The 11,940-nt window shown below is 34.3% G+C and overlaps 1 long non-coding RNA gene across 1 annotated transcript; it reads right to left on the bottom strand.

Annotated features, from left to right (window-relative positions):
* Positions 1-1,628, bottom strand: LOC132599922 (uncharacterized). The gene is made up of 2 exons (XR_009567068.1): positions 1,505-1,628; positions 1-249 (listed from the first exon to the last, which is right to left on the bottom strand). It is a non-coding gene; the product is annotated as an uncharacterized LOC132599922 (long non-coding RNA).
* Positions 1,629-11,940: the final 10,312 nt, after the last annotated feature.

The following is an 11,940-nucleotide window of genomic DNA, read 5'->3' as shown; positions in this document are numbered from 1 at the left end:
TGCGGAATAAATACTTTTATTATAAGAAATTCCCAAAACCTGGTCTAGACTCATACAAGAGCTTCTAAGAAGTTTACAATTTGAAGTAGATAACAGACTCAAACTGGATACGACTTCTGTTTAAGGATAGAGAACAACAGAAATCTAAGGAGAGACTCTGGGTTGCAAGATCTCAAATAGCTCACCCAAACGCCTTTGACGAATGCCTCGAAACGGTCGTGAGACTCCGAACATCACCTGAAAATAACTCTACACTCCACAAGGAGTGTAGCAAGAGTAGTATGAGCACAACACAAGGCTCGTAGGTATCATAGGCCGACAATGGTTAGTTCACGCATATAAACAAGAAGCAACTAACAAGTAAGCAGATAAGTAATCAAACACAGTCACAACTCTAGCACATATGAAAGTCTTGCAGTAACGATAGTCACAAGGGATTTCAATATCTCAGGTTATAAGCCTGGGGGGAAATCTATAAACCTCGAGTCCATCAAGCCTCTAAAATAAATACTTACAAACAACAATTCAATAATTCACGAATCAAGAATCAATCAGAGAATGTGCCATGCAATGACATGAATAGCAATTCAAATGGAATGTCATGCAATGCAATGTCGTGCTATGTAATGTTATGCAATGCAATAGTCACCTCTCACGCTCCATTCTCGTACACACATGCTATAGCAATGCCTCATAGTCATGACCCATGGGGGACCCGCGAAGTCCATGTACAACTCGTGCTCTCCGGCAGAAGCCTCGGAGGCTATCAATTACTCTCAATCTCCGGCAAAGACCTCGGAGTCTCTCAATCATATTCAATCTCCGGCAAAGACCTCGGAGTCTCTCTGTCACTCTCAATCTCCGGCAAAGACCTCAGAGTCTCTCAATCACTCTCCTCACCATTAGGACAACATAAAAGTAATATGGAAATATGTCATGCATGATATCAGCCTCAACTATATCATCAATATGCAATAAACAAGTACAAGTTATATTATTGTCCATGGCTCAATAATCAATATTACCATTCCCTTTCATAAGGTGAGTGAGCTAGTATGTGATAAAGATACAACTAGGTGATAATTACATCAAATAGCACATAGAATATGGGATGCATGCCTCACATGAAATCAACCTCACTAATCACCGCAGTCATAGGTTCCATAGATTCATACTAGGAAGTGCAATTCAATATTCAGTTTCTCAGTAATAACCTTCCTCTTTCATATGACCAGTGAGATAACAAAAGAGAGGAAATTATATCAAGTACATGAAATCACAATACAGTGACAAGCTCACATAACATATCGCAATAATGGCGACGAGCCCACATAACAGTATCACAATAATTGTGACAAGCCCACGTAACAGCTGACAATATCAACCTAGATGGAATTTACCTCCATACCATGCCTGAAGACCTATCATGCTTTCCCCGTCAATCACTACTATCTACATACGTTTTGCTAACCGGAGTCTAGACATAAAGTAAGTCGTAACCTACCTCAATGCCGAACAGGTGTCACGAACTTTCACGCCAAAGCTTTTTCCTTCTGAAGTGCTTCCGAACGGACAGAGTCTATCAAATATATAATCTACGTTAGAATACGAATCTAAGAGCGCCCATATTGCTATACCTATATTCGAAACCCAAAAACGCACTCCAAAAAGTGGCCTTGGGCCCACAAGAACAACATCATCGACTACTATATGCAAGGAAACTGCCCTAATATCACAACAAGTTCTAACATGATTTAAGCTTTCCTTTCACCTTTAACACATAATCCATAACATTAATAACAACAACCATTCATGGACAAGAAATTACTTCAATATCGTTTAAATAGCAAGCCCAAAACAGTCCATCAAAACTACAACATCGAAATACAATCTTCGACCTTTATTTCGCAAAATCACAAACACATGAAAACCATAGACAACAGTACCCATACATGTCTATAACCATATTTCCAGCCCTTCAACATAAACAAATTATCTACAAGTACAATACCATAATAATGACAACACTACTCAACTCAACCCAATTAAAACAACTCCAATTTTGCCCACTTATAATGCCAACTTTAATCAAACAATTTTCTTACTTCCAATTTCACATAATACAAACTAATCTCTCCATTACAACATCATTAACCCCAATTTCATGACATAAACACGAAATCTTACCTTAAATTTTATTTGGAAAGCCTTACAATACTTGCACCATTTGCACCACTTCATCTTCTTCAACTTAAACTCTAACCTTGCTGCTCCTTTAAGTGCCTAGAACACCTTAGGAAATTAATTTTTCTTGCAACACTTGAAGTGGATTAAGGGCTGCCATGGACGTGAGCTTGGCAGCCATGGTTGTTCATAATTCTTTCTCCAAATCAAGATGAAGATTAATAATTTAACTATGTGGAGGAGGGTTGGACGTGAGCTTTCAAGGGCTGCCATGGTTGTGAGCTTTAAGAGCTGCCATGGCCGTGAGTTGCCATGGCTTAGGAGCTTCTCTCTCTTTAAAAATATTTCAACGTTGCTGCTTAATCTTCTTAGGAACTAAATGTATAGTCCAAGAACTAAAAGGTCATTAATATTGTAAAATAGATGCTGCCTAGGATTTCTTAAGTGAATGACTAATTTTTAGAGAGAAGTTGCTGCAAATACATATGCTAGACGTGGAAGACTTAAAATCTTAAAGTGCTACCATATCATTATGTCTCCTTTATTTGGACGTGGGGCCCACCACTTAAACATTCATAATAGTAAAGTTAATATTTATATAGGTAAGTGGAAAGGCAACCTGATATTCACTTAGTGGGCAACTATCTAATATTATGGTTAACCAACTACCTAATATTAATCGATTAATAACTAATATTAGTCTCAGTATTGAAATCAGGCAATATCCCATACATATTAGCCTATTGAAAATTATAGCATATCCCTTTTTGTCTCCCACTAACTCATATATTATTACTACAAGTTGTTTTATTCCCTTAACTCTCGTGCAAGGAGAAAAAAAGTTGCTACATAATACCTTTGTAAGTGAATTAGCTCATTTCTAATGAGATATGAAAAGGAATCTTCTCATAATAGAATGTGGGGTCTAATTCTTTAATTAACTTCAACAATACACCTATATTCTGAATGTGCCACCTAAATATATAATACATGAGTCAATTGTTGTTGTCATTCTAAGGATCCACGTGGGTCAGCCACCTATCACTTATCACTCAACTTTTAATTAATTCATTTATCCCACTACAATACAATATTTAGCCAATTGCACACCTAGCCACTTTATTTACTTACTCACTAGTTGCTGCCACGCAGAGGGTCATGATGTCTACCTTAATCATTAACCATAAGCTAATTATAGGTAATTAATCTCCGTTAAAATTAAACATATAACCAATTATCCACTCCGTCAAATACCATATTTACCCACTTACACCTTATATGTGTGCAAATATTATTTCTATGAATAAACTATTCACACACATTAACTACATATATTCTAAAATTTACCTGTCAATTAAATAACTGAATCACCCGTTATCGCAAGCTATAGACACCAAAATTAGACCACGAAAAGGGTGTTTTAGGGATATTAGGCCTAAAAGTGCTAAATGATCAAATGGGCCGTTACATCAGATACCAATTAAACAATCGCTCGTCATCGAGCGACAAGAGAGAATGAACGCTGACGGTAACTAAAGAATCTTGAATAGGACAATGCGGGAAACCTCTACGGAATACGCCATAAACACTGCTCTCTCTCCTTACTAGCTGGAACTCCCTCTAACTTAGATAAAAGACCTAATTTTCATATTTCCAAATTCAAATTTTCCCCCATCCTCGGTTTCCGAATATAAGCACTGCTTTTATCAAAATGTTCTAATCCTATATAACCAAACCTATGAACGTTATCGATAGGCCCCACAATTTTCCTTAGAACCACACCAACCTTAGACTAAGACACAAACCTTGCCCACTCTGAACTGGTAAAGTATTCTGATTCCACTAACCCTTCTTTCACCCTTCTTAAATTTTCTTCGTACCACGATTTCTTAGGAACACATAAAGACCAACCCGAAACCACAACTTACTCTTGCCAGGAAAGACTCCTTGCTTTAGCGGAGCAACCTTAAGCGATCCCAACAAACTGATCCACTCTTAACTGACCTTGCTAATTCTAAGTCTTACTTACACCTCCAAATCACAATGCAGGAAGCATATCACTGAATACTCCGCGGAGCCAAGTCCGTAGGACACCATCAGATCACTCTATAACCTCTTGCGACCATAGTACCTTAAATCATTACCAAGTACTAATGTAACCCATTAATTAAATCATACTTTAAGTCAACGGAATCCACAAACCCACTTTTCATGGATAAACCCCAATTTCCTACTTTAGAAATCCTGGATTAAAGTTTAAACTAAGGAATTGAATCAAGGGGAAATACTATATTATGGTTTAGACCTTACTCCATTGAAGGAACTTGGAGAACGCCTTTGAATTCTCCTAAGTCCAAGCTTTCAATATTATGAGAAACCCCAAAGCAACATTAATAACAAAAATGCCCAGTTGTTCCGCCTCGTTTCTCATGCCAACTGATCCCAAAACTCGCTTTTGATGCTTCCAACGGATTCCTTGTGAAATTTCACTCAAGTTAGGCTTTTGAATCACTCAATTTGACCTTATAATAAATGAGATATGGTGGTTTCAAATTTTAGAAAGAATGCAGATTTTTAACACGAATTTCAGTAGCAATTTCACAACTTTTATGCAAAATTACACCAGAAAAATCAGCAGTGAATTCCTTTAGTAAAATTGTCATATCTCCCTCATACGATGGTGAAACGCGAGGAGACTTGTTGCTACAACTCCTAAATTACGATACGTATCTAACGGTTCAATCGAAACACGTTTTCCCCAAAATAAATAATTTATCCAAATAATTGAATTCCAAAATTTTCATAGTGAAACCTTCTCCCAAAGTGAATCAAATGATATCTGTTGACTTCAACTTTTGCAAGCAGGTCAAAATAAATACTACGGAGCTTCTAGAATGGACGATACGCCAAAAAGATAATCGATTTTCAAAACGACTGATCGCTGCTCAAACCTGTTAATATTCTCATATTCTTTCGTCGAAGTACCCTTGCCAAAAATCCTTAATGGAAATAATTCCCCTTTTACCTTAGTTCATAAGTTCACTAACGTGATCACCGATATCTCAAAAGTCTTTCACCATTAGTACTAGTCACACCATCATCATTCTGTTACCGTAAATAATTCCATTGATCCATGCCTTATTCGATAGTCCTCAAAAAGGTGCTCACATATGAATAACCAACCCTTACTTAACTATACCGAACCATACACATCTAACTGACCGTGTATTTTTTTTTCTTTTTTCGCTGGCCTTTGGTCAACCCTAAGTCATTGTATTCAAAATCAAAGAAATCCTCAAGATTTAACCTTTGCACAACTTCCCATAATTCTCATTCGAAAACTTAGATGCAGCACCCGATAATCCTTCAACTATACCTCCATCCTTGTCCAACGCAAGAGTTGTTTCTAATTGTCGATCACTGACTCCCATTAGCCTACGACGAGTTCAGCAGACCAACGCATATACGACTTTAACACTCCCCTAATACCAACCCACTATGAAAATGCCCAAGAATCAACACTCTTGGTTTCAACAATTGCCTCTATCATCACTAACCTCGAAGATGCTAAGTGAACCCACGAACACACTTTACAAGTGAATGAACACTACTGTCTATTTCACTAGACTTCACTTATCATAAGTAACACTGCAACCTGATTTCGATCAGAAAACCATTCCCGAAAGAACTCCCAACCACTAATTCTATTCTGCTATCACAATACTAATCAAATTTAAGCCAACTCCACATTTCATAGCATATACAATATGCGCACACGCACACTTTGCAACTTATCTCATAAACGCGTCAGATACCAATTATTCCGTTCCTATAGTGGAGATTGATCTATCTGAGTATTTTTTTTCGTACGCCTTTGTCACATCATCACAATAACACTCTTACCAAAATACCATAAGAACTCTTACTTTGCTATACGCTTCCCAAAACCGATCATATCATCGAACAAATCGCTCTTATTAAGCCATAAATGCACTCTTGCCCCTTTCGAGAAAACCCAATACTATAAATATGGAGATCCTATGACCCTATGAATCACCTCTCCCATCTCTTCAACCAACCTCACAATAACGAGCCTAATCATGACTCCACACAGCTGAAACCTCAAGTCATAGCTAGAAACCGAACTTAGTCACGCATCTAAATTAGGACAACACAGCTCGTACTGTACCACAACATGTCGGAAACAACTGTTACACTATTCATATTTTATACAGTTTCTATACATTACAGATAGGTACTGATACATATTTTATACACAAATGACACATATTATATATAAAAATCGCCTCAAACATTTTTGTGTTTCGGTTTTTATTTGAAAATTGTCTTATTTAAGTTTTAACTAATGGATGGGATTAGTTTAATTGCTACATTTTGGGTTTGGAAAAAATTAGGCTAGAAGGTGGGATTATTTATGACCGACCGGCCATATATGTCCTTTTCCCAAAATTTAAACCTATTTTAACCTATAAGTATTACCATTACCAAAAATTGGGGCCCCTAAAATTCATGGGCCTAAAGCAGCTGCTTTACCTGCTTGGCCCTCTAGCCGGCCCTGTCTATGATTTTGTAGAAGAATATTAGTTGCGACTTTTTCCAATATAACATTATCAACTGCTTGGTTCTTGGCTTGGATGATTTAAACAAGCAACTAAATGTTCCAAATCAAAATTGAGAAATACAACAACAACAACCCAGTGAAATTTTACAATGTGGGGTCTGGGGAGGGTAAAATGTACGCAGACCTTACTCCTACCAAGGTAGGACGGCTGTTTCCGAAAAAATTGAGAAATAAGGAAAAAAAAAAAAAAGATGTCATATTCAATCAAAAATATTTTATTAAAAATACCATTTTTTTTAATTGATGTAGCTTAGAACTTGGTCTTTTTCCTTTTCTCCTCCCTTTTTTCTTTCCCTTGCCGACACCATTCTTCGTAGCTGATATGTTTCTATTTCTGATCAATTCATGTAACATATAAGCTGCATTAATTTTCTGTGTTTGAATATTAACATTGTAGATTGTAAATCTATCAGTAAATTTGTAGAAAAGATAGACTAATAGGAAAAAAAAGATACCAACTTAAATTATTGCTAATAATAACAAAAGACGAATGTTAAATTCTCATCCAGACAGGTGTCATCAACGAGACTCATCCATATAAGTTTACCAACTTGATTACATGCATGATAATTAGATAGAGCTAAAGATGCTTCATGTTAATCCCATATCATATATGTACAAACCCAATTTACTGTGGACTAACATATACTACTGCCAGCCAATAATTAAGGAATTAAAAGGTGAAAATATCTAGAGAGGGCAGAAAGGTTACCTGAACATTAATAAAGGGGTTAGCCAGAAATATAACAGGGTTGGCTACTGGCCATGCCCCATTCTTATAACGCTCCAAATTAAATACCAGATAAGAGGATTCATCAACTATTTAATTTGATAATTGAAGAATACCAATAGCTTTGCAACGTACGAGGTGAAATGTCAAATGTTAAATATAATACGTATTACTTTTATTGGTGAGTAATTTTACAATAAGAGCAATTTAAAGCAAATGTTAAATGTTAGTAACTTTTAATAGAGACAAGGGGTAATTTGGTCGATCAATATTTGAAGGGTATCTTCGTAAACCAACTTTCAACTAAGGAGTTTTCCGTACATATCCAGAAACTAGTTCTTAATAATATTATCTTGAACATGACTACTAGTTAGAATAATATGATATATAAACTACTCCCTTTGTTTACTTTTATTTGTCCAGTATTCTAAAATAGATTTTTACTTTTACTTGTCACTTTTAGCATATCAAGAGAAGACAATTTCTTTTTTCCTGTTTTACCCATAGAATACTCACTTCAAATCATTTTTCAAATCCAAAAAACTAATCAATATGCGTATATTGGTAAATTATGCACTTCATTTATTATTTCTTAAGGGGTGTGCATAGTCAAAAGTGGACAAGTAAAAGTGAATAGAGGGAGTAGTTTGTAATTAAGGGTTAAGGATATTTTATTAAACCTACATGTTATTATACCATACCATGCAGTCAAACCAAATACTAATAAAAATGCTATTAAACCATAACAAACGATTATTCAAACATTGTATTCATTAATACAGTACTATACAACATCATTGTATTCATTATGAAACCATGGGTCCAAACAGAGTGTAAGTTTTTGTAAAGGCTCTTATCATATTATATAACTATCCTTTTAAGGAAAAAAAAAAAGGGATCAGATGATCTGTAGACATGAGGGATTCCTTGTCCTCTGCTTTACTCCACTGATAGGTGTTTTTCGCCAGCATTCCGGGATAGTGTCACTACTATAAATCATAAGATGGCCCACTACAGTTCATAGAATCGATGGCATTGGGGCTGAACACCTTTGTCTGCTGGATGTTTGCACCAGCAGCTATTTATTGTCTGGATAATACTGTTGTTTAGGCATCTTGGTTTTTCTAATATATCGCCTTTTGCCAAGAAAATGAGAAACTTGAAAGTATCAGAGTTGTCTTGTTTTCAATAAGCTATTCTTGTCACTGATGGGCACATCAAATTAGCTTTGAATTAAGCTTTGACGCCTCTACTGCCCATGATTATATGATAAGCTTGCAAGGATTCACTTTGTCCTATTTCCATCTGTTTGTCATTATGAGATTTTTATTTGTAACGTCAGTTTTTACTTTTCCGTTTTTCTAACTTGGGTTATTTTAGGGATGGACCAAAAGTGAGTCCTTTTTGTAAGCTTTTAGGCCTATAAATGTTCAAGATAATATGATTAATAATTAAAATAGACCTTTCTGGAGATCATTATGGTGTTTTTCTCCCCTCGTTCCCAAAAGAAGATTTCTCATGTCTGAAAAATTGGGAAGAAATCTTGTTCTAGCATGCACTCATAACCACGTCCCAGTTAGCCAGTGCAAATTAAATAAGATTTCATGCTTTACAGCATTAGTCTCTGCGTGTTCCATGCAAGTTGCAAGAATGCTTTGCCTTTTTCAAGATTAAGTAAAATTAATATGTTTCACTTGTTAGATAGTTTGCAATATATATGAAGTGGGATTACCCACAACATAAGGCAAAAAGAGTTTGAGCACTTTATATATTAAAAGTCTTGCTATTTTCTGATTTTATTCATTCATAACTCTATAAATAAAGTCTTCTTTCATGAAGTGACTATGAAAAATCTACAGTTATAACACGGGCTTTGTTGTATCATGAAGAGAATTACTTGTATTTTTCTCAATATGTGTGTATACAAACAATATCTATTTAAGGAAGTCGATTTATTCATGCCTCAAAGCCATTTCTTCTTCAATTATGTTTACCTATTTTTCTAACAATCTTAAAGCGATATTGTGCAATGAAGAGATTGACTACATTGGAGAATTCAAGAATGGCGGATTGGTCGATAAGAAAGAAAAAGAAGAAAGTTTTGACACCGAGATACATGAAGAAGTTCTAATGATTATCATATGGCTTGCCGTTTCAAGTTCGATCGATGTCAGCATCAGGGAAGATTTCTGAACCGAGATTCAATTGAAATTTGTTTCCTTAATTTTCCTTGTCATTTAAACACGGCAACATGCATCTACCATATTTCTGCCTTTGAATCCTTAGAGAAGTGGGTTTATAAGAAAAACAGATGTTCCAGTGCTGGTTAAAAGGTTGCACATAAAGACAGACACGCACAATGCTGTATGTGTAAATTAATTTTGACTGGCAGGCGGCAGCAAGTGGCAATTATCAACCACGGATTGGAAGGTCCCGTTTGTTCATTGATTGCAGTCAAGCGACAATAGTTCCGAGTTAGATCACAACATTCTAGTGCCATCTAAGGTTTCCTCTTAATTTTTTGATCAAATATTGTGATTCTTCTCATTGCGTTTTATTTCGAAGGCAGCCACTTTTAATATGGCGGGATTTAGGGGGAAAAAAAAGTAGCGAAAATTAGGTTCTATTTTTTATTTTTATATATGAAGTTCTACCCTTTGTGATTTTTGGTGCAATTTATTTTCATAAACCTCAAGGTAGATGATCCAGTTGTGATGATCTTGAGATGCATGTTGAGTATCAGAATAATATATTTGATACGTTTATTATAGTTTGTTATTCCATGTCAAATTAATTAAAACCCTCATAATTTGGCATAATTATGTTAAATGCATGAATATAGAGTATACTTTCAAGATTGTTGATTAATATATGAAGTATAGGCGAATCATTTTATACTTGAAAGTTGCTCTAACAATTTGAGGTCCAAAGAAAGTGATACTTTTATTAGTACTAGACGGCCTATGCCCGTGCTGCGCACGGGCCCAACACTTTAGATTATAGTGCATCTATGTGTATGTAGTTGTCTTTGAATAGTGATTATATAGATATATATATATATATATATATATTATGTTTAAAACATGATTAATATAACATTGTAGTTTGTGCTCCGTATTTAAAATTTTATTATATTAATGTTTGCTACGAATACAAAATCGGCAAATTTATTAATATTTTTTAAAAGAGAAGACTTGTATAAAAGCAAACTATTTTCCTCTCTTTGAGATAAAACAATAGCAATATTTAAGCATACTTTCAATTTTAATTCGATTAATTTAAAGGTATAAAATACTTATTATTTTTTATCAAATTTTGATTTGGATAATTCTAATTCAAATTATTAAATTAATTTTACATGTTTAAAACGAAATAAAGTAGAAATTGATTGCTAATTAAACGAAAAAATAATATTTTTTAATTTTTGGTAAATATTCTCAGTTTAACTCATTTTACTTGTCATGTTGTCTTTTGCATTAAATTCTATCTTATTTTAAAATATAAATATTTTAAGTATATTTATTTTAGTGAACATAACAACTTGATTTTGTCAATATGGAATACTATGTTCAAAACACGATTAATATAGCATTGTAGTTTGTGTTTCGTATTTAAAACTTTATTATATTACTGTTTGCTACGAATACGCATGGTGTTTAATATGGGGCCCACATTTTTTTTAACATTGTTTGTTTTTTAAATATGGGATTCACTTTTTTTTTCAATATTGCTTGATTTTGTTAATATGGGGTCCACTTTTTTTTTCGTGAGTTTGGATGTGGTGGGTTCCACTTTTTTTTTCAATACTGGATGGTGTTTAATATGGGGCCCACAATTTGGGATTCAATTTTTTTTTTATATATATATATTGCTTGATTTTGTCAATATGGGATACTATGTTCAAAACACGATTAATATAACATTGTAGTTTGTGCTTTGTATTTAAAACTTTATTATATTAGTGTTTGCTACGAATACTCACGGTGTTTAATATGAGGCCCACAATTTTTTTTTTTTTAATATTGCTTGATTTTGTTAATATGGGGTTCATTTTTTTTCCCATGAGTTTGGATGTGGTGGGTTCCACTTTTTTTCTTAAATACTGGATGGTGTTTAATATGGGGCCCACATTTTTTTAAATATTAGTTGTTGTTTAATATATATGGGGCCCACAATTTTTTTTTTTTTTTTTTTTAAATGGGCCTGTTTAATATGGGGCCCTTTTTTTTTTTTTTTATATATATACTATGTTCAAAACACGATTGATATAACATTGTAATTTGTGCTCCGTATCTAAAACTTTATTATATTAGTGTTTGCTAAGAATACAAAGTCTGTACTTTTTTTTGACGTTGTTTATTTTTTTAATATGGGATTCATTTTT

The sequence above is a fragment of the Lycium barbarum genome, chromosome 6 (genome assembly GCF_019175385.1).
Source record: "Lycium barbarum isolate Lr01 chromosome 6, ASM1917538v2, whole genome shotgun sequence".
Classification (NCBI taxonomy): Eukaryota; Viridiplantae; Streptophyta; class Magnoliopsida; order Solanales; family Solanaceae; genus Lycium; species Lycium barbarum.
Note: the sequence above shows the minus strand (reverse complement) of the source record. Positions and strands in the feature narration are given on the sequence as shown.